This window comes from Peromyscus leucopus, chromosome 2 (assembly GCF_004664715.2).
Source record: "Peromyscus leucopus breed LL Stock chromosome 2, UCI_PerLeu_2.1, whole genome shotgun sequence".
NCBI classification, from domain to species: Eukaryota; Metazoa; Chordata; class Mammalia; order Rodentia; family Cricetidae; genus Peromyscus; species Peromyscus leucopus.
The window spans coordinates 47,438,097-47,446,284 of NC_051064.1; the positions used below are offsets into that span (position 1 = coordinate 47,438,097).

Below are 8,188 nucleotides of genomic sequence, written 5' to 3' on the forward strand. Positions count from 1 at the left end.
AAACCATTTCACTAAAGAACAAAAGAGCCAGGGGAGAACTCTGTATAAGTGAATGGAACCTTACTTGCAAATAGGTACTGTTAGACCAAGGTGGTCCATACTAGAGCAGAATGGGTTCTAATCTGATGACTGCTGTGCCTAAGAGGAGAGGGGGAAGGAGAGGGAGAGCCGGAGCAGGAGTGGAGAAGGAGAGGGAGGGGGACCCACGAAAGCAAAGCAAGCCAGCTGCAAGAAGACAAAGAGCCAGGAACTGGAATGCTGAACCTGGAAGGCAAGAGTACCATGAATTACTGGTCACCACCAGATGTGGGAGAGACAAAGTGGAGGTTTCCCTGGAGCCTTCAGAGGACCATGTTCCTGACAATCACTTGACATTGGCATTGAGCTTAGAGTTCACAGAACTGTGAGAGAACAAACTGCCGCTGTTTTAGGTCTCCTAGTTTGTGTTTTCATTATACTGTTCTTAGAAAAGTAGTTAAAAAGCCTGATAGCAGAAATACCATACAACAGCTAAAAAGATATAAGATCAAAACCACAGCAAACAGGTCTGTCACAGTGAACTCTGGCTGCTAAGGTATACAGCCCAATACTGCTGTTTAAAAACGACATTGAAACAGGGAGACAAGCTAAACAAAGATGCTGGTTCAGAAGGCAGTAGAGCAACATGAAGGGCTTATACTAAGTCGCTAAAACGAAGAGTTTCAGTTACTCAGAACACAGAAAACACAAGAGCCAACAAGCTCACAGCCAAGCAGGAGCCAGGGTTCCACATACAGATCTTCATTCATTCAAACACACTGCTCTGGAAGAAGAAACTCTACATACTACCTGTAGAAAAATCAATCATTCTTACACATACTCTAATTAAAGGAAGACATGTAATCAAATATTTAAAGTAGAAAAAACACATAACAAAATGGTAGGATCTATACAAGGTAGCGGTACTGGAGGAAGCGAACGGGTGAACTCTGATAAACCTATTTCTTTGACTGTATGATTACTTTGGGAATGAACATTTGATCTGTAACAGACTGATGTCCATGTAAGTAATTTTATTTAAAAATGTTTATCTACTGGGCTGGCAAGACCGTTCAAAAGTCAAGGCTCCTGCCACCATGCTCAATGAATGACCTGTATTCAGTCCCTAAGATCCGTATGGTGAAGGACATGGCTAATCCTCTCCTCTCTTCCTCTCTCTCTTATCTGCATCTTGTCAAGAGAGTGTAGAGTCTCATGCAAAGGCGTACCGTCTATATTTAGAATGCTGAGTGAGTTTTTTTTTATCATATTATGATTAGGCATGCAGAACTTGGCAAGACACTTAATTCTAAGGACTAGTTTACTCAGAAATTTTACATGTGCATTTTTAATTTCAGAAATTCACTTAGATATGATTTACTTTTTAATGTCAATTTGATAGTCTGAAGAGACAACATATGTACAGCTTGTTTAAAATATTGAATATTTTGGATACAATTGGAACAGTCAGTTTTCAGTGAGGGAACAGAAAATGTAATCTGAATTGAAACTGTAATGGTGCTACTGTCCTCATGAACAGTAGCAAATTGGAGGCCAACATGACAAATTAGCTGAACACACAACCATAAAATTATATTGCAAACATTTCTATTCTTTCTTTTTGTTTGTTTTAAAAGGTGAATAATTCTAGGGTAAGTCCAAATGAGAATAATGTGCATAGAAAAAAATTTCCTTGAAAATATGACTACCAGTATATATTCAGAAGACGACATTCCATGGGGCATTGCCTCTATCCAAAGGCATTTCTTTCCTCACTGACACTGAAATATGACCTTGTAAAAGTATGTTTCAGAGTTGGGCACACATCTCAGTGGTAGAGCCCTCACTTAGCATGTGCAAGCCCCTGGACCCCAGCCCCAGCACCAAAGGAAGAAAACGTTTCATGCTTAAGTATGTCCCATAGAACATGCAAAATCTATATACTATAGCAGAATGAGTAGAACTTCTGTAGCATTACTAGCACTGAAATTTTCAGAGATGAGGCTTTAAAAATTTTAAAGACCTTCATTATACTTTTCATTAGTCCAGAAATACTTTCATCTATATAAAGAAGCAGTTTTCAGCCTGTGGGCTGCAACCCCTTGGGGGTCGCACATCCAGCATATTAGACATTTACATTACGATCCATAACAGTAGCAAACTTACAGCTATTAAGTAGCAATGAAAATAATTTTATGGTTGGGGGTCCCCACAACATGAGGAACTGTGTTAAAGGGTCGCAGCACTAGGATGGTTGAGAACCACTGCTCTAAAGGACCCTCTTGTGAACCAAGCACTATCTGATACTGGGTCATAAACCTTTGCCCTAAAAACTGTCTCCATCTCCTGCCCACTCTCAATATTTATATGCTAATTAAATCTATCTTCTTTAAAAAGGTGAATAATTCAAAAAATAAAAAAAAGTGAATAATTCTAAATATAACAGCACAATCCAAACATCCCTTCATTATACTGGAAAGAAAAGCACTTCTTAAAGCAGTATTGAGCCCCAGAGCATAATCCTAAAGAATTATGGGAAAACTTTTAACCTGATTGTGAAAATTAAACTATTATGAGCCATTAATTTTATTTAGCCTTATCCCTGGTCTAATTATAAAGAAAAGAAAGGACTAAGGACCATGTTGGGTTGTTTAGCTTCAAGTGCAGCCTGCCACAAAATAGTACTTGCCTCTCACCCTCAGGGGAAGAAGTGTAAGCCACTCCACTGAATATCTAAATTGTAGAGTATATATGTATGTGCTGTCTTTTTCTTTACATTTCATTTCTTGTAAGGTGTAATTTACAAATTAGACACAAAGAGATTATTAATAACAGAATGTAACTATTAATAATGCACAAGAATAGTAATGAACCATATGAATGTGGTCTCTTTCTGAAATGTTATTCGGCTCCCTCTTCTCCCGACGATAACAGGCGACGGTACACACTACATGATGAGATGCTGAGATGTGCTGCAGTGAAGAGAGATGAATGGCACAGGCCTTTAGGTTACTGCTGACCTTCTGGTGTGTCAGGAGATGGTGGTCCTGGATCACTATGACAACCCTGGCAGTTAGATGTCAGGAGGAGGAAATGGTTCAGAGGCTTCCACAGCTGAAAAGGTCTTCTGCCCAGTTCTCTTGGAAAAACATCGTATTCAGAAGTTGGTGTCTCTTTTAACTCATCCATTTGTTGCTGCAGCAGTTTTATAATCCTTTGGATGACTTTATGCTGAGCTCCACCCGAGGTCTGTATTCCATGGCTGTCTTTTAAGACCTTCACAATTGTATACACATCATCCTCATCATAGTTCTATGTCTACATCGCAGGCTGTTTCAGTTTCTTCTTCCCCTTTTTCTGTAGATTAGTAAACACGTTCTTCTAATTCCTCATTTGTGAAAACTTCCCAGTAGCCTTCAGCATTTCTACACATCAAACATGCATGCAAAGCCTTCAGCAACTCGACTTGCAGCTTCTCTGTTAACTTGGTTCTCTATTCATGCACATCCTTGCATCCATGCAGCCGCCTTGTGAGGGGCTTAGTGTCCCTCACTTCCAGAGAACTTTACAACTTATTTATTTTATTCGTGTTTATTTACTTGTGATGCATATCTATTCATATTTACACATTTATTATTACTATTAAATATTATGTATATTGATTTTAACTTTGTTTTGCCTGCATGTGCTTGCCTGGTGCCTGTGGAGGTACCTGGGTCCTGTGCAAGAGTAAGTGGTCTTAACCACTGAGCCATCTCTCCAGCTCCTTCAGAACTTTGGCTGAAATCTTTGAATAAGACTAATGCTTTAGGAACAACATGCTCTCAACAACTGATCAGAACATGGTTTCCTGATTATGTCTTCCACCCACAAATGCAAATTTTTAAAAGATATTAAATATTTATCATGCATTGTGGTTATCATTTTGTAAAATGAATTCAACAGCAAGACCAGCAGAACTTTTATCCCTTCTTCATAATTTCACAGAAGATGTAGTCTTACCATGGTTTTCAGTAATATTAGCATAGCTCCCTCCCCCATTTATGGTGAGAACTTTCACCTTAAAAGAGGTACTTCATGGCTTCTCTTAGGCAAATCCAAATCACCAGTATCATCATCCCCTGTGCTATGAGGCTATTATTAAGTAAAGTAAGGGTTAAGTACAAGTGACCTTATAACTGAACTGTCTACTGAGTGACTAGGAAGCAGGTGGTATGTCCAGTGTGGATACAATAGACACAGACATACGAACAAAGAGGTCAACCATGTCCTGGGCAGGACAGAGCAGAGGCGCAAGATATCATCAGGCCGTTCAAAACAGCGTACTGCAATAAAACTCAGAAACTGTTTCTTTCAAGAATATAATTATTTTTGGACTGTAGTGGAATGTAAATGAAATCATAAAAAGGGGAAATTACTATAACCTAAAATATGAAGTATTATGGAGAAGTATAATTAGGGAAGCTGTAGGTATGATTTTACTAACACTTGAAGTTAGCTTTGATGAAAATCCATGTGCATATAAGGCAACAATTTTCAGTTTAAATTTAAAAAAAAATTTAAAGTCCACAGAGTCTTTTGAGGGAAGCCAGGATTCAAACCGAGTGAGGTGGTGGTTTGCCACTTTATAAACAAAACTCAGGGTTCACAAGGGCTAACCAATACTTCTAAGAGTAATAACCTTATATTTATGTTAATAAGCATGTTAACACTGTTAGCAGACAGGCACATTTGAGCCTTTTTTTTTTTTTTTTTTTTTCTTTAGATAGCCATGCTACTGTGAGGCAGAATTATACCACCATAAGGCTCTCACTTCTTGTAACAATGCTTTATTTCTCCCAGTAAAGAGAAGCAGGGCCATAAACCAGCCTTACTAGCCAAACAGGAGCTAACCAAGCCTCTGTGAAGCAGACTGTAGCAGGATCTTAAAAGTTCTTATTAATAAAATAAACCCGAGCGAGTTATTGGGTCCATGCTGGTAGATCAGAGAGACAGAACAAGCCACAGCTATCTCACTCACCGGATCCTCAGCTGGTCCTGTTTCCTCAGACTGGAAGCCTCTGATTCATCCAATGCTCTCACCTGAACTGCTGCTCAAAAGCTGATGCTTAACCACCTTAACATCCAAATGTTCAACCAGCAATGCTTTAGTTTCTGGTCCTCACGCTTATATATGCTAGCATCATGCTAGGATAAGCTTGCTTCTGATTAAAGCGTGAGTCACCATGCTGCTGTCCAATGGCCTTGACTCACAGAGATCCAGAGATTTCTATTCTGGAATGCTAGGATTAAAGTTGAGTGCCACCATTTTCTAGTGCTGTCTGTTTCTGACTAGATAAATTAGAGTACACAATATTTTGGGGAAAACAATACCACCACAGGGGACTACTTGGGAAGACAGCTTTTGTCATTTACAAATTTTCAATTTCAGTCAAGACTCACACATTCCTGACACAACGCACCATCCATCATCTCTCACAGTTTCTCAGGCAGACTAACCTAACACTTTGGAACTATTCAGTTCACTTGGGGCTCTAGGGCAGGCTCGAAAGATAAAATCCTATTCATTTAATCGTTCTCTAAAAGCAAATATTGGACGGCCAACATAGCCAAGCAGACTATTTTACCAACTTCTTAGTTATATTGACATTCCTCTCCCGGAACCTGAAATGCTTGCTTATCGTACAGCCTGCAGTGCAGTCTGGGATGAAATAAGAACACGGCCACCTTGAGGTACTTCCCAACGGATTCAGAGTTTTCCCACAGTGCCAACGGTCAGTGAAGAGCTAGTTGGTAGTGCCTCACACAGACAAAACTAGTTCTTCCTGATGCACAGACTATTTTCTGAAGTTTCAGTACCTGTAGTAAACTTTAGACCAAAAACGGTGAATGAAAATTCCCAGAAGAACATAGCTTGTAGGTTTTAAATGGCACATCATGCTGTGCAGTGTGATGAAATTGTGTGCTGTCTGCTCCAAGGCTGAGATTCACCTTTGTCCAGCATATTACTACTATCCACGCTGTCTGCCACTAGTTACTTCTCTGTCCTCTTGGTTATCAGATTAGGTGTCCAAGAGCTGGGGTGCCTGCATTCAGGCGAGTCTTGTCTTACTTAGCAGGGTTTAAAGTACAGTAAGCTACTTGGAGAGATTACATTCACAGAACTTCTATTACAGCATAGGTGCAATAGTTCTACTTTATTATTAGTTATTTTAATCTCTTATTGTGCCTAGTTTCTAAACTTTATCATGTGTATGATATGTATGTGTATGATAAAGAGGGAAAAACACCTTCACTCACACAATAGTATATACAGGTGCTTCTTTTCACTGGGGGCATTCTGGCATGTCCTCTTAAACACAGGGGACAATCACAATATTTCAAATATTTTTACTCCATATTATTATTAACATCCATGTATTATGGTCTTTTATTTTCTGTGCTGTTTCTATATTATAAGTTTTCCGAGCTGACTAATGATCCTATCACAAAGTATTTTCCAGTCTTTTTGAGGGCCCTTTGTACAAAGTAAAAGTACTGTTGAGGCAGACTGTGTATCCGTTTTACACTACTGGTGATGGACAGGAACAGTGTGGCTAGGGATTTATCCACCTGCCTGGACAAAACTCTACCGGAACCTAATAATCCCCACACCAGAAAGCAATCCCTCCTGGGTAAATTGCACGATTTCCTTCCACTTCCCCGCTTTCCCTCCTGGCCAGACAGAACCTGCGTGGACAGACTTATAATCAGTGCCCTTCTCTCTGAAACTGATTACCATCAGTCAAGTGATGCCCAAGTCACAATGGTCACTTCCTTTAATAAGTCTGTGTAACCGCGGAACTGTGAAGCAACCAGGTCACGTCCCACAGAAATGGGGAACACCCTGTCTAGAGCCGCAGCCCACGTTACTGAGCATCAGCACTCCTTGCAAACTTCTGTGAAATTCTGCCAAGCGTGCTGCCGGTCCCTCCTTCATCCCACCCGCGCTTTCTCCTCCCGGGCGGAGACCCTAGGTGGACCCGAATGGGTCCCAGGACCGCCAGCGTTCTGGCTGTCGCAGGGCCAGGCCCCTGGGGCCCAGGCTTCTGGCGGTGGAGGCCGCGCCCGCGGTATTCCCAGCGGGTGCCCGCAAGGGCCGGGGAGAAGCTCGGGGTCGGGGAACGCGGGTGGACAGAGGAGATGAGGCCCATCCCCATCCCCTCCGCGCCGCCGCGGACCCCCGCAACTCCACGGGTCGCTGCGCTGCAAAGCCGAAGGAGCTTTCGCTCAGGGGACAGGGAGGAATTCAGCCCGAAAAGGATCCCGCTGGTCCCCGGCGCCGGCCGGCAAGGCGACCGAAGCAGCAGCCCCGCTCCGCTCCGCCCGCCCGCGCGTCTCACTCACCCACTCGCCGCTGCTGCGCCTCCACCGCCGGCGCAGGGACCACAACCGCAGCCCGCTCCGGGCCCCGCCCCGGGCCGCCAGCCCCGCCACGGCCACGCCCCTCCGTGGCCCCGCCCCCAGCCCACCGGCGACCCCGATTCCGCAGGGGTCTCCCTGCGGGTCTGGGCGATCTCGGTCCCTTCTTTTGTCTTTGGTCACCCTTGTGGAGTCAAGCACTGAGCTGAGGCAACCAATGCGCACCTTCCTAGCCCACCACTCCCCCCCGGGAAGGAAAGGGCAATGGGGGAAGGCTGACACTACAAACGCCATCTTTCACGTGGGCGGAACTGGTCTCTGCCTGACGCGCGTCTGTTTCCTAGTGGGACGCCGTAAGTTCCGGCTTCCAGCTTTCAGTGTGCTCTGCGGCTGCCTCGAGACGCCGGTGACAGGCTGGGCGGAGGCTGACTTGCGCTTTGTATCTGTTCTTCCGAACCCTGGTCAGGGTAGATAGTGCCATCTGCCTTAGGGAAACCTCCTGGGTCCCAGAGTGGTTGTAAGTAGTTTTTGGATTGGTCGGCAGGCAGTGGGTGCTCAACAGATACTTGATGAATGAGTGGATTTCTTTTTGGCCATAGGACATAGTTAACTACCATATGCTCACACCACAGCAAGCACAATTTGTAATTCCTCCCCCTCTGTGCGTAGTCACCGCTTTTTCTTCTAAACGTCATTTTTGCTAAACTACACAGTGCCTTTTTTTTTTTTTCAACGTTTGGGAAAACGCACCATTACTTTTGATGTGTTT

The 8,188-nt window shown here is 43.2% G+C and overlaps 1 protein-coding gene across 1 annotated transcript in view; it reads right to left on the reverse strand.

Annotated features, from left to right (window-relative positions):
* C9orf72 (C9orf72-SMCR8 complex subunit) overlaps positions 1-7,492 on the reverse strand; it is a 30,139-nt gene extending 22,647 nt beyond the window's left edge. Inside the window, exon 1 of the mRNA XM_028878495.1 lies at positions 7,405-7,492. The gene's annotated coding sequence lies outside the window, so the exon portion shown is untranslated. The remainder of the gene's footprint in view (positions 1-7,404) is intronic.
* Between the last annotated feature and the right edge of the window lie 696 nt (positions 7,493-8,188).